Source organism: Schistocerca americana, chromosome 4, assembly GCF_021461395.2.
Source record: "Schistocerca americana isolate TAMUIC-IGC-003095 chromosome 4, iqSchAmer2.1, whole genome shotgun sequence".
Lineage (NCBI taxonomy): Eukaryota > Metazoa > Arthropoda > Insecta > Orthoptera > Acrididae > Schistocerca > Schistocerca americana.
The window spans coordinates 138,579,056-138,602,822 of record NC_060122.1 but is presented as its reverse complement, the minus strand read 5'-3'; the positions used below and the strand labels follow the sequence as shown (position 1 = coordinate 138,602,822).

Genomic DNA, 23,767 nt, shown 5'->3' with positions numbered 1-23,767 from the left:
CTGTAGCACGTCATCTTCGCGGTGTAGCAATTTTAATGGCCAGTAGTGTATAAGCAGCATATTATTATTAAAAAGTATTAGAAACGTATTTCATATTCTGCCTACATCACACCAAGGTTCATAAAGCAGTTACTGCATATCACTGAATTATGTATGTAAGGTGGGGATCTAATGCAACCTATTAGCTTTCTCGCTATAGTTTTAATTATTTAACATGGAAATCTATTAATTTGTACTGTTGGTGTACTCGTATAAAATAATGTGTTCTACGCCTTTTGCCAATACTGAGCAAGCATTTGTGTGGGTTAGGCAAGGATTGAGGCTCAAAGTCCAAATTGTCCATATAATTCTGTTAAAATATTCGTTTTAGTTCTACTTGACACGAGATCAAAGCCATTCACACGACGTCTTTTCAAAAAAGTCCGGAAATTTGTCCACAAAATTTTTCAACGCTTATCTTTTATTATTGTGCATGGTCTCCTTCTAAATACTCTCCTCCACAATTGATACACCGCACCCAACACTGTTTACAACTTCGGAACCAGGCTTGGTACGCCTCTTGCTGCAACGCGCGAAGCACCGTCTGCGAATTTTCTTTTATTTCGTCTATCGTTGCAAATCTTCGTTCCTTCAACGGGATTTTCAATTTTGGAAACAAAAAAAATGTCCACAGGGGCCAGGACTGTAGAGCAGGCCTGGATCCTATGAGGCGGGGCAGAGAGGGGGAGGGAGGGCCGCAAATCGGGGTATCTGCCCCGGGCGGCAATTACAGGGGGCGCCAAAATCATATTCATGAAGAAAAAAACGTTGTTTCACAAGGCGTCTAGCATCCAGCGCACGTTGGACTATAGATTATTCATATGATTTTGAAACGCTTCTCAACTGGCCTTTGAACATTTTTTGAACAAATTCTAAGGTTATTTCTAAACGGATCGTAAGTCTGATTTCGAATGTGTGCACATCGTACGTGATGTCTCTGCCAAGGGAATCCCCGTCGCGTCTAGCAATGAAAAACTTTACCGTAGAAAAAAGGGGACTGGGCTATATACCGAGCGGGATGGCGCAGTGGTTAGACACTGGACTCGCATTCGGGAGGACGACGGTTCAATCCCGCGTCCGGCCATCCTGATTTAGGTTTTCCGTGATTTCCCTAAATCACTCCAGGCAAATGCCAGGATGGTTCCTCTGAAAGGGCACGGCCGACTTCCTTCCCAATCCTTCCCTAATCCGATGAGACCGATGACCACGCTGTCTGGTTCCTTCCCCAAACCAACCAACCAACCAACTGGGCTATACGAGCTGAGCCGAATAAATTCGAACGGGCGAATGCCGATCGCTGTTGTTTGTGTGAATGATTAGATGTACAAATGATCAGCGTTGTTATAGTTACTAGCGAAATTCAGATATACAGATTACCAGAGTGGAAATGAACGACTAACAATTGGAAATCGGTGGTAAGTTTCTATGGGACCAAACTTCTGAGGTCATCGGTCCCAAGGCTTACACATTACCTAATCTAACTAACTTACGCTAGGGACGACACACACACACACACACACACACACACATACATACACAAACGCGCGCGCGAACGGTGGGAAGACGCCGAAGACTGCGCGGTTACCCTGCGCGGCCTGACTAACAAGAATAACAGGTAAGAAAGATTACTTATTATCTTCCCGAGGTATCCAAGAAAATGAAATTTTGACACAAGACTGTACAGTCCATGGTTAGAAGCCGCTTTAAGTTCCATTCTCAGAATAACGCGGAAAAGGCGTTGTACGAACACAGAATAACGCCTAACTGCAGAACTAACGCGGGATAACTGTACCTGTTATTCTGGCAGGGTTAGTGAAGTTAACCGGAGAACAAGTTTTGACAGTGGCAGGAATAGTTACAAAATTAGTGACGACAAGATTGTTTTTTGGAAGAGGAAGGAGAAGAAACGGCGACTTCAAAATGGTTCAAATGGCTCTGAGCACTATGGGACTCAACTGCTGAGGTCATAAGTCCCCTAGAACTTAGAACTACTTAAACCTAACTAACCTAAGGACAACACACACATCCATGCCCCAGGCAGGATTCGAACCTGCGACCGTAGCGGTCGCGCGGTTCCAGACTGTAGCGCCAGAACCGCTCGGCCACCAGCGGCCGGCAAACGGCGACTTCACACAGTTTATATGGAGAAATATGACGTGTAATATTAGTAATTTTCGCCTCACAAACATTAATATACGCTCAATAGTAAACGCCTGATGGCCTAAAGTTATCGAAAAATTGTAAAGTAGAAGAAATGAATCATCGCATAGCAGCGACAGAATCTATTATTCTTTATCTTTGCCCTTCTTGCGCGGTGCCAGTAAATCTCTATGTACATGTATCGATTAATGGTGTAAAAAAGAATTCTGTTGTTTCAAGACAAATGAGGCTTTTGGCGCCTCACCTTTTACTGTTTGTATTCCATGGGAGGTGGACGCGGACTTGCTGCGTTCCACAACTGTATTTTATATTCTATGTGAAAATATTGAGTGAATATGCTAATTGTTATTTTTTCCAATCACAAAAGATGTAGTTTCTTGTAACTGATATCGAACAGACAGAATCAAGAGGACATTTTGACTGTTATGTATAAAGTATTTAACCACAATGGTCATCTATTGTAATTTAATATGAAAAGGTACGTAGCATTAAAAAAAAACGTGTGTTAAAGATAAGTGTGCTTATTTTCGTAAATTAACCTTGATGAGTCCATCTCCTTATTTACTTAACTTAATTATTTTGTGTTACTTCATCATCAGAAATTACGATCACGCTGATGGGCCGAACGCAGCATGAGGCAGAAGGAACATTATCGTTTTCCTATTATTTCTGAACCAATTTTTTTTTTAATTGTGTAGTGTTGCATTTCTTTTAAAGTCTATAAATCTTCTGGTCCCTTAGTGTTGATCCGGGTATGACTACATCGCGACTATAAAAATGCACAGAAATGATAATGTTTCTTCCGAGCGATCTCAAATATATATATATCAATATGCTGCTCTTATTCAGGTATTTAATGGTCAACGTATGTTATTATAATAGCGTAATAAATCCCTGATTCTGTTGCCAAGTGGCCCACCAAAATATTCACTTTTTCGACATTAAAAAAAAAGTAACAATTCTTTTTATTTTTGTCCCCCCAAGAGCAACGCTACACTTGGCGCCCGAACAGGGACTTGATCAAAAAATCATTTCATGTATGTGTTTAAAAAATTTTCTTTGCTTGTTCTAATAACTGTTTCATTTTTTCATGTGGATACAATTCAACCGAGAAAGAGAAGTGGGAAAACCTTTTAATTAATTCAGAAGAACCATTGATGAAATTACCAAAAAAACGCGAGTATCCAGCTGTATCACCATCAAGACAGCCATAGTAAGTCAAATTTTTATACGCAGTAGCCAAGCTTTCGTAGTGACGTAGCATCTTTCGAGTTGATCAGAACGTAAACCTGTCTTTCCTTGCCTTGAAACAGCTTTATTTCAATTTGTCCATAGTCCGTTCCTATGTAGTTAAATTCAGTGAAAGTGTACCATTGTTGTCAGTGCATAAAAAAAAAATTACGATATGGCGGATAACTACGCTCAAAACCGGTAAAACGTGTGATATTTCATTTGTTTGTAATTAGTAGGAACCATCTTGTCTTCTTGGCGTAAATGAACGTCAGTTGTTACCCAGAGTTAAAATTTTATCTTAGGTCCCAGTAAGCCATAGCACTACGTCACAGACAAACGACTGACGGCAGTGACAAACAATATCTGTAGCATTTTGACGTTTGACAAATAATTCATGAACATGGCTGACGGTAAACAGCGGATACAAACAAAACCAGACGACAGCGGTGATGCGAATGGACCTCACTATCCATTACGATCACGCGCGATAGGTACACGAGCGGAGGCAGAAGCAGCCTCGACCGAAGTTTTAGAAGCTGGTCCTAGTGTGCAAACTATTCCCGCTTTTGAAAAAAATGACTTGGCTGCAATGATCGAAGCAATAATGGAACGCAAGTTTGAAAGTCAAAGACAGAGAGAGGCGCAAAGACAGGAACGTGAAAAGCAGGAAAAATTAGATGAAAAGGCCCGCGAAGAAAAAGAGAAGGCCGAAAGACGGCATAATAAAAATCAGGTCCTTACAAATCTGTGCAACTCAGTAAAAGAAGACATAAATTCAGTAAAAACAGAAATAAATTCGGTAAAAACAGACATAAATTCAGTAAAAACAGATCTGCAAACGGAGATAAATGACCTAAATACACGGTTAAATTCGGTAAAGGCCGAACTAAAGGCAGACATAACAGCTGATTTAAATACCCTGTTGGGTAATGTCCAAAGCCAAATCAGCAGTCAGATCACGATCATGAGGCTAGAAATTGACACACAAGTAGAGTCAAAAATAGAGGATATTTCAAAACGGTTAGATGAAAAAATCGAAGCAGCCACAGGAGAGATAAATTCAAAAGTGATAGAATATCAAAAACAAGCTGCGACCTTAAAAGAAGATTATACTGCAATCTCTGATGAGGTCAAAGGAGTTAAAACCGCAGTAGACACGATCGAGAATGTTGTTGATGATCTTTCGAAACAGATTGAGACTCTTAATGTAGAGGACCAAATAAAGAATACTGTTAAGGCACATGCTGAAGCATTGTCCGACCACTACCAACAGTGGATTAGAAACAAAGACGGATTCATAGAAGACAAGGTCAAGAACGAACTCAGGGAAACGGTCAAAAACGTGACCTTTGAAATATTGGCAGCCCCTGGAAAAACAGGAGACACGGTGATGTCAGAATTAGGCCAGATAAGACGAGCGTTAGCTCAAGATTTACCTGAATGGCGTCAACAGATAGTTGATGAAGTTCGTACACTAAAATGTCAAGTTGAAAATTCCCCACCTCCCGTGTCAGGAAACTGGAATAATTCACCACGAAGTAATGAACAACAGCAGGTACATTACCGTTCACCATTTGATAACGCTCAAACTCATAGTTCTATAGAAGCACAAGTTAACCAGACTACCAGCCCATCCACTTTTGTCAGTTTGATGCACGAGGAAAGCGTGATCAAACATCGTATTTTTCCGACCTTTCACCCACAGAAAAGAGAAATTCATCCTATAGTGTTCCTCCGAAATTTTTCAGGAATTTTCCCGAGTAGCTGGAGTGACCGCCAGCGAATTCAATTTGTTAGTGGATTTATCGTAGGCGATGCTGCCTTATGGGGAACCGAAATGGTCGACTCTTGTAAAAGTTACAAAGAGTTTGAACAGATGTTTTTAGCTAAATTCTGGAGTTCTGGTGTGCAGCAGCGCCTGAGAAAAGAGGTTTACAACGCCGAAGTGTTTAACAGTAAGCGCGGTAGTTTGAGAAGATATTTTGAAAAGTATTTAGCGAAAATCAAGTTCTGGGATTCGCCGATCACCGCCAAAGACATTATGATTCTAAAAACTAAGCTACCGATTGCGATCAGAGAAAAGTTAGTAAACGTGTCTGAGGACGATACGGACACTTTCCTATCTGTGTTAGACTCGTTAGATCTGATTTACGAGGACGCTAGAGTTGATGTTGGCAACGCCCACTTCAGTGCAGGCGGCCAGCACAATACAGAATACGCAGGCAACAATGGTGGCCGAGCGAAAGCGCGTCACAGCGACAGCCAGTACCAACCCCACAACGGTTTCAAAAATAAACGCACTACGTACTCCAACAGCAAATACAAAAATAAGTACAATAACGGCCAGAGATACAATCCAATATATAATTCGTCACCACCTCAGTACGAAAATGCACATTATAACACACAGCCCCAGCAATATGGAAACACGCAACCGATCAACGGGAATTATCAAAATGATCAGTCTTACGATTCAAATCGTCAGTGGAAAAGAAATAAATGGCATAATCAAGGTGGAGACCAATGTACACCTTTCAGTAACGGTTACAATCAACACAAGCCACAGCAAAATACCTTTCAGCCACAAAATATACACTTCACGCAACAAGCGAACGGACCTTCGGGAACTCTGAAGCCTAAACGCCCGCATAATACGCAAATTTATTATGCGCAAGCGAATACGCCAGGACAACAAGATCCGTTTCCAACCGAGTTCATACCACAAAACCAACACCAGTTCCAGACGGAAGGAACATTAAGAAATATAAATCAGCAGGAAAGTAAGCGTCGAGCGGAAAATTAAAAGCAGCACCTTTGAGCCTCCTAGAGGATGCTGCAGGTTTGAATGGGGGCACCCTGTCCCTTAGTCCACACGAAATTAAAGCAATTAGGTATGACAAAGAGACAAACTTACGGGATGATCTAGTAGCAGACACTGAGACGAAAGACAATGATGACGTATGGGACGAACAAGTTCAAGCTTCCATAAGGGTATCAATTGCCAACATACCTGTAACAGCTATTGTAGATACAGGAGCTAATATAAATGTCTTATCTTTATGTTTATTTAAGCAAATATCCTCTGTATGCAAAGTTTTATCACTTCCAATTCAAGGTTGCACCATATCGGGAGCAATTGGTCCACTAACACAACGTGTAAATCTTCAGACTCAGCTTCAAATCCAGATAGAGTCTATTTCAGTAACGTGCATTTTTCTTATTGTTAAAAACCTATCAGTGCCATGTATCCTGAGTATGGAATTCTTGAGGCAGACGAAAGCTAAAATTGACATCGAGTGTGGAATCTGTACTCTAGTAGCGAGCCAGCAACAAGTAACTGTAAATTTGTTAAGAAGTAAGGTGAAGACAAACTTTGGGGTGCTTCAAACAGCAGTACGGCCATGGACTAAAAGACAACAGTACAGTCAGACAGAAGACATGACAGATCTTGAAAGTGTTAATGACGATGAGTATAAAGACCTAATTCCCGGTCAGAATGAATTATACGGTAAAGCTAGTGAGTCCATTGAATTATCCAAACAACAGAAGAATGAGCTTTACAATTTGTTAACAGATTACGTTCAAGTATTTTCTAAGAAACCTGGACTAATAAAAGGCTTTGAATATCGAATGGATGTCCTGCCCCATTCAACCTACTGTAGAACAAGCTATTCCATTCCATATGCGAGACGCGAAGCTGTCGAGTGCGAGATCAAGAAAATGTTACGCTGGAATGTGATAGAAGTATCTCATTCACCTTATTCGAGTCCTTTATTGTCTGTGCTAAAATCAGATGGTAGCGTAAGGCTAGTCCTAGATGCAAGATTAATCAATAAAATTATAGTACCCATAAGAACGAGACCAGAGGCTCTTGAAGAGCATCTGCAGAAGTTTCATGGAGTTAAGTATTTGAGTACCCTTGATTTGAAAAGCAGTTACTGGCAAGTAAAACTTGCGCAGGAGTCTAGGAAGTACACTGCGTTTATATTTGCAGGTAGATCTTACCATTTCAAAGTTGTACCGTTTGGACTAAATGTGAGTTCCGGAATTTTTATTTCTGCCCTTGACTATGTACTAGGTCCTGAACTTTTAGATGAGGTAACAGTCTATGTGGATGACGTTCTTGTAGCATCGAAAAATTGGGAAGATCATGTGGCCCTTCTGCAAAAGATATTTCAACGATTCAGAGAGTATGGTGTTACAGCAAATCTTAAGAAATCCAAGTTTGGAAAAAGTGAAATTAAATTTTTAGGGCACATCATCACCCCTGAAGGAATTAAACCCGACCCGGAAAAATTATCTGCTATAAAAAACTTTCCAACCCCTGTTACAAAAAGGCAACTGAGAGGATTTATCGGTCTTACGTCATTTTTCAGACGTTTTGTTCCCAATCAGGTATTGAACAATCCCGCTCTTCACAACCTTTTAAAAAAGAATTCACATTGGAATTGGACGCCGGAATGCCAAGACGGATTTAAGAAAATTAAAGACAGTCTGGTTAACAGTAACATTCTCCATCACCCTCAGATGGATAAGGAATTTTGTATTACTGCAGACGCTTCCTTTGTGGGTATCGGCGCTTGTCTTTTCCAGATTCAATTAGTAAATGGACACGAGCAAATCCAAGTGATTAGCTTTGCGAGTCGAGTGTTATCAGAGTGTGAGAAGTCTTATTCGGTTACGGAGTTGGAGGCACTTGCCGTAATATGGGCTTTTAGGCGATTTAACTATTATATCTATGGAAGAAAAATTAAAGTCTATTCAGACCATCAAGCCTTATCATTCCTCCTTACATGCAAGTTGCAACACCCTCGTCTTACTCGATGGTGCTTATTCCTGCAGGAATATGACTTTGACATTGTATACATAAAAGGTAAAGATAATGTTATAGCAGACGCACTTTCTCGCTCACCTGAGGGCTTACTAGAAACCAGCGAACTGGTGGAACAAATGTCTAATTATAAAGTCTTGTTAATGAAAGATCCAATTCACAGAAAGTATTTTCTTCAGTTATGTAGGCAGATTCAGATTCTTCAAAATACAGATCCAAAATGGAAAAAGGTTATACAAATTCTTCACGAAAATCCAGCCCACAAGTTGTCCAAGTTTTATAAAGTTCATAACCAAGTGCTATTTCATAAGACGTCTGAGTCATCTGAGAGGTGGTGTGTTTGCATCCCTCGAAATTTCATTGAACATCTTCTGTGGTACACTCACATTTCATGGGGTCACTACGGACCAGAAAAATGTAAAAGGAAAATCTCGACTTACTGTTATGTTCCGAATCTACACCAGAGAATTCATAAATTATTGAGAAACTGTGTCATCTGTCAAAAGGCAAAATCCTTAAACATTTCCACTTCAATTCCACTAAATCCAATAGTTGCTGAAAGGCCAAACCAGCTTCTTAGTATTGATTTAGCAGGTCCACTACCCACCGGTAGGGGAGGCGCTAAATACTTAGTAGCAATCCTGGACAATTTTTCTAAGCACATAAGACTGTACGCAGTAAAATCTTCTTGTGCAAATCCAATAATTCGTCGCATTGAAAATGATTATTTCCCACGATTCGGGGTTCCAGAATCAATTTTGTCTGATAATGCTTCAAATTTCACATCACGCCCGTGGCGTGCATTTCTTGCTCGCCATAGAATCAAACAAATTTTGATATCCCTGTTTCGACCGCAATCGAATCCGACAGAAAGAATCTTCAAAGAATTTAACAGATTTATAAGGACGTACATTCCGAATAAGCAGTCTAAGTGGGTAGACTTCGTAACACCATTCGAACAGATTGTAAACCACCTTCCTCATCTGTCGACCGGATTCACGCCACATGAGTTAATGTCAAGATCAAAAGAGAGGAATGAATGGATAGACCCCCTTCCAAAGTTACAAGACAACGAATTGGACCTAGACGCAAAAATCAGGCAAGCTCTCATATCATTGACAACGTATGCTAACCTCCGAAAAAAGGCATTTGATAAGAAGATAAACAGAGTTATAGATTTCAAAGAAGGAGAAAAGGTATTAGTCAGGACTCACTTTAAACCATCCCTGTTGTTAAAGAAGAATCGTAAGTGGCAACACATTTATGAAGGTCCCTTTGTGATAATGAGGAAACCACACATTGGTAGCTATTTGTTATCTGACCCTGCCACGAATAAAATCAAAGGATTGTTCCACCATCAAGGTTTAAGAAAATTTTATAACGCCAGGAATTAAGTTAATTTAAGCTGTAAGAAAATTCTAAGGTATTGGAGATCAGGATTAACCAATGAGTAACAAGAACGGAACTGAACTGACTACGGACGTTAGCCGGTGCTAAAAGGAAACCTTATGTATCAAAACAACGTGTCTGGAAAATAAAATACAGAATAAGTTGTAGACAAGTATTTACATGAATAATCTTTATGTAAACAGGAGGACATGTCCTAGAGGCGATTTTCAATTTTAGTTATAAGTTAGTATGTAAGGAAAATGATGTACTCGAGAGGTATTAATTAGCCCCGAGGTACTAAAATGAGGAAAGAGGAAGGAGCGAATAATGCACTTCTCTCGCTAAATAGTAATTTGAGAATGAGCAGGAAGGAGCGAATAATGCACTTCTCTCACTAAATAGTAATATGAAAATGATGATTATATGTGCTTAGTATTAGTAAGTGAAATTTAATCGAGGACAAATTAATGACCTGTTTTAAAAGGAAATACTTAAACGTCCAGACAAAAGAGGTGACATAAATAAGGCACCACCTGTTAGCGTAAAACAGTCGGTAGATTTAACTTGTAAATTCCAGCACAGTGCTGTGCCAGCGATAAAATAACATCTCTTTGAAGTGAACAGATACCTAGGATTAAGCATGAACAGATTGATGACGCAGTGCAATTGTTCTAAAAAGGCCTGACGTTAACCTTAAGTAAAAGCGTGATGGAATAAAAAGGAAGTTTATTGTATAACGCAAAGTAAGATGAGTCCAGACTATAAACAAGCTGAGTCAAAGAAGATATGAGTAACATGGTTTATTATGCCAACTTCACGGTACTATTGAGCATTAGCGATACTGCAAATTCACAAGCTAGCAGCACATATAATAAGGATCTCGCCCAAGCTTCACAGGTAGCGACAGCAGCAAAAAACAACACTCTAGTGAGAGGCTTATATATACAAATGATAATTAATACCTAAATGCGTAATGCATAAACTTGACTTAGTCTAAGAAATGTGCAAAGAGTAGTAAGCAAGCTGCAGCAAGATACATATTAGATATACATGCTTGAAGTGATAGATTTTATTTTAAGTGTGCACTGCAATATTTATTGTTTTCTCTGTGATTATGTGATTATTGAATCCCTTTCCTAAGTGCAAATCCTTTAAGATCCTTGATCCTATCCACTCCTCAGGATCAACTTGTAAAGATGCACGTGTGCTTAGGAAGTGAGGCACTACTTATAAAAATGAGTAGGTTCGCGACGCGCATATTGCTTTTGTAATGCGCAAGGTAATTTAAATTTTCGACCTGGTTGAGGAGTAATTTAGATTCTGTCGACGATCAGCGAGTAGACCCGCTTTTCCCACCTTTCTTTTTTCGACTGTTTGTATTTCTACATGAAACTCAGAGGCGGAATTGCTATTTTCAAATCTGTGCTCGAACTTTCTTTAAAAACAAGCACATACGAGAAAAACTTTTGACATAAATGAAGCTCCCCTCACAAGTCACTAAATAAGACGAGCACTAAAAAAATGTATTGGGCCTACAAAATGAATAAGCAAGCGTGATAAAGATTACTATGAATGAAATTAATTTGTAAAGGAGATTGGAATGGAGTTGGTCAAAGAAAAAGTACTTAAATAAAAAAAAAGACTAATTAAGAAACAATTGTTTTGATTCAAAGTGGTCAATTAGATTATTTCTCGATTTAAATGAACTCTTGTAAATATTAGTATGTAAATCAACTTGTAAACACCGTGTGATGTTATGACGCGAGAATTTCTGTTAATACACCGTTCACGCAGACGCTCACCACAGTGCAAGTGAAGTTTTAAAGTTCGACGATTTTCAGTGGCAGTATTCTACTGCACCATATGTGTGAAAAATTTCGTTGATGTGTGCAGTGTGTAATAATCAGTGTCATTCCACACATGCAGTTGCAGCGGTAGCTACCACTTACCTGTGAATCCGTAACTGGATAGTGGACAGGAAGTGATGTGAGGCAGTTTCGGTGGCAGAAGCTCCCTCCAGCAATCTAAAAAAGCACAAAGCCACGATCCGCCGAACAAAAGCGACGCACGGCACCTCAAGCGCGAAATCAACGCTCTGCAAGAAAGCTCCGGTCACGTGCGCGCGCACAGACTGAATTTCAAGATTGTTCGCAACAGGCAACAGTGGAGGCGGACAGCCACCACGTGCCGAAATAATGTAAACGTTCAACCGCCAACACAGTTGCTGTGCGCTACATTCTGTAGCAAAAACATTCACACCCAGTACTGAAAACATTTTGTATGTATCATAAACCTTCCGAGAGACTCTAAAATAGAGAAGTTAACGTAATTATTATAATGACTGATTGTACACAGAGACAAGTCACAAGGTCACCTCTGAACACTGTTGAAATGTAAACTTTGACGAGAGGTCACGATACGAATGAAAATAAGCACACGAAAATACGTCAAAGGATCCGATCCTTCCTATATCCCATCCCACATGTATATAAAATTAGTTTTGTAAGCTATTCTAATATAAGACATTTTATCTGTTTCATATGTGAAATAATTCGGAGAGCCACACTCGAGCCCTGAAAATGAAAGATATGGACTTCCTTGTCGAAGCCATCACCAGTGGCCGCTCTACAATCCAAGTCTATCACAAACAGTGTATGTGCGACGAAAATAAATGTATAATTAAATGCGACGACGGACAAGGCAATCAATCGACAAGACGATGACAATGTAATGAATACTGTCAAAACAGAAGGTTGTGTACCAGTTGTGATAGTCAAATTACTTTTGCAACGATGAAAAATGAAGTGTGACTCTATTTCCTTATAAATTTTGTAAATATGTGTACTTATAGCCTTAATTTTAAGAATCATCAAGATAGAATGAATCCATACAAACACTGATAGAAAACAGAACAAATTCACAATGATCCACCGTCAGTAATTACAAATTGAAACGTTAATTCTTTTATTATGGAATGAATATAAAATGAAACTTTTAATAACCTGTATGTTACACTCGAAAATTACAAATATTCCAATGGGCATGAGGATGAAAGTAATACCTTCGGTATTCCTTCCCTCCTCATGGGAGGCAGTGTAATATTAGTAATTTTCGCCTCACAAACATTAATATACGCTCAATAGTAAACGCCTGATGGCCTAAAGTTATCGAAAAATTGTAAAGTAGAAGAAATGAATCATCGCATAGCAGCGACAGAATCTATTATTCTTTATCTTTGCCCTTCTTGCGCGGTGCCAGTAAATCTCTATGTACATGTATCGATTAATGGCGTAAAAAAGAATTCTGTTGTTTCAAGACAAATGAGGCTTTTGGCGCCTCACCTTTTACTGTTTGTATTCCATGGGAGGCGGACGCGGACTTGCTGCGTTCCACAACTGTATTTTATATTCTATGTGAAAATATTGAGTGAATATGCTAATTGTTATTTTTTCCAATCACAAAAGATGTAGTTTCTTGTAACTGATATCGAACAGACAGAATCAAGAGGACATTTTGACTGTTATGTATAAAGTATTTAACCACAATGGTCATCTATTGTAATTTAATATGAAAAGGTACGTAGCATTAAAAAAAAACGTGTGTTAAAGATAAGTGTGCTTATTTTCGTAAATTAACCTTGATGAGTCCATCTCCTTATTTACTTAACTTAATTATTTTGTGTTACTTCATCATCAGAAATTACGATCACGCTGATGGGCCGAACGCAGCATGAGGCAGAAGGAACATTATCGTTTTCCTATTATTTCTGAACCAATTTTTTTTTTAATTGTGTAGTGTTGCATTTCTTTTAAAGTCTATAAATCTTCTGGTCCCTTAGTGTTGATCCGGGTATGACTACATCGCGACTATAAAAATGCACAGAAATGATAATGTTTCTTCCGAGCGATCTCAAATATATATATATCAATATGCTGCTCTTATTCAGGTATTTAATGGTCAACGTATGTTATTATAATAGCGTAATAAATCCCTGATTCTGTTGCCAAGTGGCCCACCAAAATATTCACTTTTTCGACATTAAAAAAAAAGTAACAATTCTTTTTATTTTTGTCCCCCCAAGAGCAACGCTACAGACGATTCCAAATTTCTATAAAAATTTCGTACTAGTCGTTTTCGGTCTCACGCTTCAGAAACTGGAGCTTGTGAATGAAATGTGAAACTACTTCCTAGCATAAAACTTTTTGCTTGCAGTAGGCCTAATAGGCATTTCATATTGGTACCTCGCGAATAATGTTCTGTCACGTTATTTAAGTAAATGAGGTACATAAAAATGACCATTCGTACCAAAACAGTCTCCCTTAATTAACGTGTGTTACAATTGCTGCAATATTAGAAATGCCTATTTCGTTTTATCTAGCAGGCAGTGACGAAATAGACGTAATCAAATCGAGAAACCACACAACTTTTGGGTACTATTCGTATTAACAGCTTTTTCAGTATTAGACAACGACATTTTGATTTTTCATGTAGCAAAACGTTTGACGAACTTAGAAGAGGTAGGAACATTAGAGAGAAAAGAATGCTGGGACCTAGGATTTAAGAAATGTGTACAGTCTTGCTTGTCTTTTGTATTTACTGGTTTTATGTTTCCTAAATGTAAGTTTACGTCACACAAAAGAGAAAGTTATGAACTAATACGCAATGAAGAGTGCAAATTTTCTGAAGAGTTCTTGTTCCTCACAATAATGCTATTATTTAGGAGGGAAGGCTGTCAAACCGGCTGACGGTGAGCAGGAGTGGCTGCACAGGACATTTTAATTTCCGCTGTCCTGAATATAGTTTCGGTGTCTTCTATCACAAAGTATACACGTTTCACTTCCACAGAGCGAAATACAGTGTGATTCAAAAACAATACCACAACTTTAAAAATGTGTATTTAATGAAAGAAACATAATATAACCTTCTGTTATACATCATTACAAAGAGTATTTAAAAAGGCTTTTTTTCACTCAAAAACAAGTTCAGAGATGTTCAATATGGCCCCCTCCAGACACTCGAGCAATATCAACCCGATACTCCAACTCGTTCCACACTCTCTGTAGCATATCAGGCGTAACAGTTTGGATAGCTGCTGTTATTTCTCGTTTCAAATCATCAGTGGTGGCTGGGAGAGGTGGCCGAAACACCATATCCTTAACATACCCCCATAAGAAAAAATCGCAGGGGGTAAGATCAGGGCTTCTTGGAGCCCAGTGATGAAGTGCTCTGTCACGGGCTGCCTGGCGGCCGATCCATCGCCTCGGGTAGTTGACGTTCAGGTAGTTACGGACAGATAAGTGCCAATGTGGACTCTCCATACATTTGATTGTGGAATTTGCAGGTCTCTGCTAGCTCTGCGAGTCGATTTTCCTGGGCTGCGAACAAATGCTTGCTGGATGCGTGCTACATTTTCATCACTCGGTCTCGGCCGTCCAGAACTTTTCCCTTTGCACAAACACCGATTCTCTGTAAACTGTTTACACCAACGTTTAATACACCACCTATCAGGAGGTTTAACACCATACTTCGTTCGAAATGCACTCTGAACAACTGTCGTCGATTCACTTCTGCCGTACTCAATAACACAAAAAGCTTTCTGTTGAGCGGTCGCCATCTTAGCATCAACTGACGCTGACGCCTAGTCAACAGCGCCTCAAGCGAACAAATGTACAACTAAATGAAACTTTATAGCTCCCTTAATTCGCCGACAGATAGTGCTTAGCTCTGCCTTTTGTCGTTGCAGAGTTTTAAATTCCTAAAGTTGTGGTATTCTTTTTGAATCACCCTGTACAGTGACGTGCGATAGAAGAACGCTGTGTGAAGAGGCGTGGCACTTCACTTTTGCACACATAAGACCGAATAACATGTTTTACGTTTTCTCGAACATAAATGTTTTATGTATCAAACTCTTCAGAAAGATGTGCGCTATAAAATGAACATATGTTTGAAAAATAGTTTTTTTTCAGTTTTCGACGTCCTATCTAAAATGCTCAAATGGGGGGGGGGGGGGGGGGGGCGGGTCGCCACTACCAAATTTTTGGCCCATTTCGGAAGCTGAAGAGTACGGAGGGTGGGGAAGCGCAGTGACTGAGTTTTTTGTGCAGCAGTCACGCACCAACAGGGATGAAAATACGTCTGCGTTATCGTGGAAGCAAGAGACATGAATTGTCTCGTCACATTTCAGGCTGTTTCTTTCTCACGTTTTCTCGCAGGCGCTGAAACTCCTCCCGATAGTACCATCGATTAACAGTCTGTCCCTGTGGCACGAATTCATTATGAACTACTCCTTCAGAACCAAAGAGAACTATCAGCATGGCTCTAACATTTGACCTGACCTGACGCGCTTTTTTTGGTCTTCGAGAATCTTTCCCGGACGCACTGTGAAGATTGAACCTCGATATCAACATCATAACGATAGGCCCACGTCTCATCAGCAGTTATACTTCTCTTAAGGAACATCTCGTTCTCATCTGCCCGATCCAAATGCTTTTCACAGATAGCGAGGCGAAGGTTTTTCTGGTCTTGAGTCACGGGCCGTTGGACGAATTTGGTGGCAACACGATGCATTCCAAGATTCTGTGTTAGGATTTCATGACATGACCCAACTGAATGTTACATTCTTCTGCAATCTCTCGGTCAGACTTCGATTGGCATGCACCATTTTGCTGACGTTCCTAAAATGAGCGTCGTCGTAGACGTCAAAGGGCGTCCTGAACGACGGCCATCTTAATTTCCGTTCGGCCATTTTTGAACCATTTGCAACAGCGAGTACGCCTTAATCACTCATCACAGTAGGCATCCTCCGTCATTTCGCGTGTCTCTGTAAAGGTTTTCTTGAGTTTCACGCAAAATTTAATGCAGATGCGTTGCTTCTCTAACTCTGCCATCTCGAAATTCGCAAACTGTACAACAGAACGTGCTACTCAATACAGCACTGAACAATCACCAACAGACATACAACAACGAAACTTCCGGGAATTACACATTAAACACAGGCTTGCGCAGGGATGCCAACCGCGTTTCGCTCGAACACACCATTGGCGCGAAATTACGAACGTTCCGGAATTTTTTGAACAGACCTCGTACATTATAACGACCCTTTATGCTAGGTTAACTATGTTTTCCATACAGTTATCGGAGTTGGACAAATATGCGCAGCTACATTCCTCTTTTAGTACGCGTTTAGGCGCGCACAGTAACACTGTACATATAAAAATACATGCGCGATCCTTGTCATTTATGGGTACCCTCCCGCACCTCAGCCCTGGTTCTGGTGTACCATGTCACAGCACTCACAAAACAGTGTTAACTGGGCTAGGAATTTACAAACTGTAAGTACAGTCCGATTTAGAAGGTAAGAGCAGAAGAACACGTGACTGGGTATGCTGTCATTATGGTCTTTACCTAGCAGTTTTTGTTTCTAGTACGAATAATCGTCAACAGCAAAAAGCATTTGCTGTTAGTAGTCATTATGATCATAAACCGCATTCCATTGTTTGTTGTACGCATTGACATAGGATTTAAAACATCACCATCTGCAGAATCAAAGTAGATACATACAGGCTGTCAGTTGACTAGTGTGGAAGTACACACATTTCGGATAATCAGGATTGATAACTGGTTATAAAACTATGCTCTGTATGCCTAGCGTTTTAATTATTTAACATGTAAATTGATTACACAAACTATCAAACAGCGATGCTGACAGTTCTATTGTACACTATATCTTGGTGGAACTCTATGATTTGCGTGTGGAAGACTATCTACCCGTCGTAAGCAAATTACATTTCAGAATCAGTATGGAATGCATGCTTTACAATAATGTGAGTTTAACGGAACATTTGTTAATGGCAGATAGGGTGGCTGGCTAACTATTTGCCTACCTGGAAATCATTACAGTTATGCACCCGCACTATCGCTGCCGAAACTACACTTTCCCAGAGATTTCTGCTAGTGTTAAGAGTATGGAAGAACCTAGTGGTCGTCATTGTCTCGATGCAGATAAGACAGAATGCAAAGAACAGCTGTACTTTTCTGTAACGACAGAGAGGCTGGCTGACTTGCTGGCAAAGCTATAGAACAAATTTGGTCTTCCTGATACCTAAAGGAATTGTTCTGTTGGGCACACGTAAGAAATTACCTGTTGTACGGCGAATGAATTTTTGTAGCAGCAAATGCTGACGCTAAAACCATTTGATGTAATTTGTCAAATAGCCTGAGCCGCTGGGACAGGCAGCGTTAGCTGGGACACTCTGACCTAGCAGTCAGGGACCAGTGACGCTAGAACGCAGTTGCATTTACCAGGTCTGTCGCATCATGGATTTCGAACAACGTGTCAACATTAAGTTCTGTTTCGAGTTGCCAAAAAGTGCCGAAGAAACTCATGAAATTTGAAATTGGTTCATGGGGTAATGCTGTAACTCTGAAGACTTTTCAAGGGGTGTGGGAGATTTAAAAGCGGAAATGTGTGAGTAGAAGACAAGGAACGATTAGAACGTCCATTAAAACGCGCTTAAGTGGCAAAACTGTTCGTTCAAAAAGGCGAATAACAATTCGATGGCTTACCGACGCATTTTTAACCGATAGTTTGCAAAGGAAACGTGAGGGCAAAATTTGTTCCCAGATTTTTGAATGGTGAACAGAAGGATAATCGTGTGTCAGTTTGCACTTAGTTGAAGCATCGTCTTTGTTCAGACCAGGACACCATCTCAAAATTCTGACTAGAGATGAAGTTTGGGTCTCTGGCTGTGAGCCTGAGACGTAAATTCAGAGTTCCCACTGGGGAAACAAGTAAATCCCCTCGCCCTAAAAAGGCATGTAAGTCGAAATCGAACATCAAAGTCCTGATCATTGTTTTTTTTTCGATACTTATGGCGTAGTGCGATGCGATCAGAGTCCGTTCCAAAGAGAACAACTGTAATCCCTGAAATTTATGGCGGCATACTGCCTCGCCTGTACAAAGAAAGAGACCAGAAAATGGACCAACAGCTTCCTCCTCCGTCACGACAACGCGGCGTGCCGCACTTCGCTTTTCATTCGCGAGTTTTTGGCCAGGAGAAGTGTTCCTGTCTGTCAACATCCGCCTCACCAGACTTAACATCATGCGGCGTCTGGCTCTTTCCCGAAACTAAAGACTTTCTTAAAGTAAAATGTTTTGACATCATTCCTGACAGCGTGCCATGACAGAGCAGCTGAATGTCCTCCCAGAAGCAGCTTTCCAGAAATATTTTCCAGTCATAGATTTAACTTTGGGCTAAGTACATTGCTACCCAAGGACATTACTTTGAAGGAGGTTGATGAAATTCCATGTAAGCTTATTATTTTGTTTGTAATAAAATTACTAAACACATTTTTTATCACACCTTGTAGTTTTGCCAGTTATTTACTGGGAAGTAATACGATCTTATAAGCTGGTCACGTGATCATGAGGTCACTTCCACTCGTGACTCCTGAAAATTAGAATCCATATTGGCACTATGGATAAAAAAACTTGCGTAACATTATCGGTTGGTTCGTCGTGTTTTCGACTTGTGTGTTAGATGCTACTTGCCCACTGCCCTAACGTAACAAACACGAAACGTGAGAACCAGAAAAACAGAATACGTGCATGGTAAAAAAATATTTATCACTTTTACACCACATTTCGGGAACTGATTCGGCTTTTAGGTGCTTTCTTCAAGGATGTGCAACGCATAGCCATTAACCAATCAAATGGCTAATTGAATAAATTCTTCTCGGTTTTCAAGCTGCGTCAATTTGAATAAAATTTTCGAGGTTTCGATGGCCATCGTCGATAGGAGTAAAACCAGTGATTGCCAGAACTGGCACGCTCTTCCGCTTATATAGCCACGACTGCAGCCTCTGGCACCAGTGAGAGAGGACCGAAAGGACGTGTGCGTCGGGAGGTGAGTTGGGCAGCTGACAGCAGCTCCGAGACGACGCGGGACTGAGTGAGGACAGACAGAGCGAGAGGATGGCGCCACGTTTGAAACAGCCGCTCCCGCCCCCCTACAAGCGTTTAAGCATCCGTCGTTGCTTCCTTTCGACATCCAAAACCCTCCCCCACGCCCTACTAAGTGTGTACCCCTGGTCTCTGCTGAAACTTGCTGTTGATTCTAATCCCAGGCGCCTCTTTTATAACAGAACCCCAACATACTGACATATGAGCCAAGACTTTCGTGTTTTCAAACTGCATTTTGTGTCCGTTTTCCAGGCAATGCTCAGACAGACTTGTCAGCTCCTTTTGTTTGGCAGGATTATGTCGCTTGTGCTCGGCACAACGCTCTGCAACTGCGCGAATTGTCTGATCCGTACAGATGCCGCCGCACTCGCAAAGGACCCATACACACCGTGCACACGAAAAGCTATGTTACCTTTAACAGGGCGCAGCGTATCTCGTGTCTAGGGTGAGGGCTGCAACACTGGTCTCAGTTCTTACCTCTGCAGCACACGTCCTAACTTGCTGCTCGTTGCCCCACAGTATGACAAGAAAGCAGCCAGCTTGGCCTCTTCTGCGATTTACAAGGCTTCCTTCTTCGGTGGCACTTGAAAGCGTTTGCAATGTCCCTCCTGCATAACCATTCTCTCTGAACACGTGTCTCATGTGCTGCGATTCAGACAGTTGGCGGTCGTCGTCAGAAAACACTTTTGTTCTGTGTACTAATGTGCTCAGGACCGACTTCTTGTGTACAGAGTGGCGAAAACTAACGGCATTCAGTCGTCGATCAGTGTGCGGCGCTTTCCTGTACAATGAATGACCAAGCCGGCCTCCTGCCTTTTGCTCAACTAAAACAGTGTCCAGGTGTCTCGGAGTGAACCAAAGCGATGTTGTTCGGACATGGAAAAGATACAGACAGACTGTAACTGTCGATGACATGTACTGCAGTGGATGAACACTGTCTATGGATTATGGCTCAGAAGAACCCTGACAGCAACGCCACCATATTGAATAATGCTTTTCGTGCAGCCACAGGATGTCGTGTCACGACTCAAACTGTGCGCAATAGGCTGCATGATGTGCAACTCCACTGCCGAAGTCCATGGCTAGGTCAATCTTTGCAACAACAACACCATGCATCGCGGTAAAGATGGGCCCAAAACCATGCCGAATGGACCGCTCAGGATTGGCATCACGTACTCCTCACCGATGAGTGTCGCATATGCCTTCAACCAGACAATCATCGGAGACATGTTTGGAGGCAACCCGGTCAGGCTGAGCGCCTTAGACACACTGTCTAGCGAGTGCAGCAAGGTGGTGGTTCCCTGCTGTTTTGGGACTGCTTTATGTGGGGCCGATGTACGCCGCTAGTGGTCATGGAAGGCGCCGTAACGGCTGTACTATACGTGAATGCCATCCTCCGACCGATAGTGCAACCACATTGGCAGCATATTGGCGAGGCATTCGTCTTCATGGACGACAATTCGCGCCCCCATCGTGCACATCTTGTGAATGACTTCCTTCAGAACAACGACACCGCTTGACTAGAGTGGCCAGCATGTTCTCCAGACATGAATATGCCTGGGATAGATGAAATAGGGCTTTTTATGGACAACTTGACCCACCAACCATTTTCAGAGATCTTCGCCAAATCGCCGTTCAGGAGTAGGACAATGCGGACCAACAGCGCCTTGATGAACTTGTGGATAGTATGCCACGATGAATACAGGCACGCATCAATGCAAGAGGACGTGCTACTGGGTATTAGAGGTACCGATGTGTACAGCAATCTGGACCACCACCTCTGAAGGCCTTGCTATATGTTGGTACAAGATGCACTCTGTGGTTTTCATGAGCAATAAAAAGGGGGGAAATGATGTTTATGTTGATTTCTATTCCGATATTCTGTACAGGTTCTGGAACTTTTGGAACCAAGGCGATGCAAAACTGTTTTCGACGTGTGTATTTAACTGTGAGTACAGTGATAAAATATATGTGGCCAGTTTCCTAGGACGTTTGTGTCTGGCGTAGGAGGAGTACGTGGCGGCAGTGGCCTGTGGCGGGTATGATTCACATTTCCAGATAACAGCAGGAGCCATCCAAATGGAAAGAGAGGTGGAGTACAGGGATGTAGCTGACTTAATCATGTCGCCCTCTAGACGGCTGAATAGTGGCTTAATACTCATTATGTGTTGGACAGCCTTCATGATCGCGCGTGATCTCTGTGGAAATTTGAGAAGATCCAATATGGACGTGCATAGAGCTGGACCATTATTCCCTCCCATGTAAATTGTGCAATTGACTGCTTCTGCACATTTCCCACCTTTATTGTGTGTGCATCTAGTAGGTGGAAACATCAGTTTCCTCTATTTTTTTTCGAGTTTTCATATAAAGATCTTGCAGGTGGGACAATCTTCTGTTTGTTCAGTGGTTTACAACATGCTGCACTTCGATAAAGTTTCAGGTTACTAGAGAAATAATTTCCAATCTATATCTTTGAAGGGAGTATCATAGTACACTCCATTATCCATTTAATTGGAACGCTCCCACACACTATACGTCTATTACCAGCACAGAATTAAAACACTGACCACCAGTTTTGCTTGAGAATATTCCTCGCTCACAATAACTGAAACAAAATTTAATTTGCCGTCTAATTTGTATAAATCCATATTTCTTCCGAATAACAAATTTGGAACTTAATGCTTCAATATTCGTAAAAATGTAATATAGTATGCCTGTTTTGAAACTATGTCGCAACTTTCACACGCGATGACTGCTTTAATCTGGCACCGTTTAAAACCTAATCCAATAGACAGAAATTTTTACATAAAATTTCCTTGCTAGGCTCGAGATGATCTGTGCAACAAAAACAGTTAAAAATATTGCGGTGTATAACTATCAATAGAATTAAGCAGTGTAGTGGGAGTTCATTGGCAATACAAAATGCAGATTAAATGTCAATGATTTACTTATCTTCTGTTAGATGTACAACGTGTACCAGAACTCCGTTGACCAACTTTTACAGATTATTAAGTGATATTTTATGAGTATTTTAGTATGAGAGAGCGGCGGTCTTCGGCGACTTGTTACAGAGTCGTTTCATTTTTTTATCCATTTATTCTTGGATCTGTAGTAGCGAACATGGCAATGCTTTGCAGTTCCTAAATACGTATGGGAATTGAAAACACGTACTAATCTCTTTTCCCCCCTCTCCCCATCGCCTTCTCTTCTTCCGCTCTCTGTCCATTACCTCCTCCCCTTCTCACTCTGTCCATCTCCTCCATTCCCTTCTCTATGTCCATCATTTCACCCCCCCCCTCCCCCGATCACTCAGTCACTCAGACCATGAGCCTTCTTTAGTGCTACTGCCAACGAAATCTTGATGAGAACTGAAGTCACTTAAAACGAATCGGTAAATCTGTTGAGATCACTGGTATACGGCGTATGAATGACCTCTCCTGTTGCTGGGTCTACATCTACATCTATACTCTGAAAACCACCTTGAAGTGCATAGCATAAAATACGTCCCATTGTACCAGTTATTAGGGTTTATTAGGGTTTATTCGGGTTCCATTCACGTATGGAGCAGGGAAGAATGACTGAATGCTTCTGTGCTCCCTGTAATTATTGTAATCTTATCCTCATAATCCCTATGTGAGCGATACATAAGTAGTTGTTGTATATTCCTAGAGTCATCATTTAAAGCCGGTTCTTGAAACTTTGTTAGCGGATTTTCGCGGATAGTTTACGTCTGTCTTCAAGAGTCCGTAAGTTCAGTTTCTTCAGTATCTCTGCGACACTCTTCCACGGATCAAAGAAACGTGCTGCACTTTCTCTATGAAGTTCAACATCCTCTGTTAGTCCTACTTCGTATGGGTCCCAAACACTTGAGCAATATTCTAGAACCGGTTGCACAAGTGATTTGTAAGCAATCTCCTTTGTAGAATGATTCCACGTCCCCAGTATTCTATCAATAAACCGAAGTCTCCCACCTGCTTCACCCACTACTGAACATTTCTGCCCTTTCCATTCCATATCCCTACAGAGTGTTACATTCAGGTATTTGTATGAGTTGGCCCATTCCAACAGTGAATCATTGATATTATAGTCGTAGGATACTAGGTTTTTCGTTTTGTGAAGTGCACAATTATACATTTCTGCACGTTTAAAGCTAA

General features: G+C 41.0%; 1 protein-coding gene across 2 annotated transcripts in view; it reads right to left on the bottom strand.

Moving 5' to 3' along the window:
* LOC124613054 (L-asparaginase-like) overlaps positions 1-23,767 on the bottom strand; it is a 339,172-nt gene that overhangs the window by 176,731 nt on the left and 138,674 nt on the right. The gene's annotated exons all lie outside the window — the stretch shown is intronic.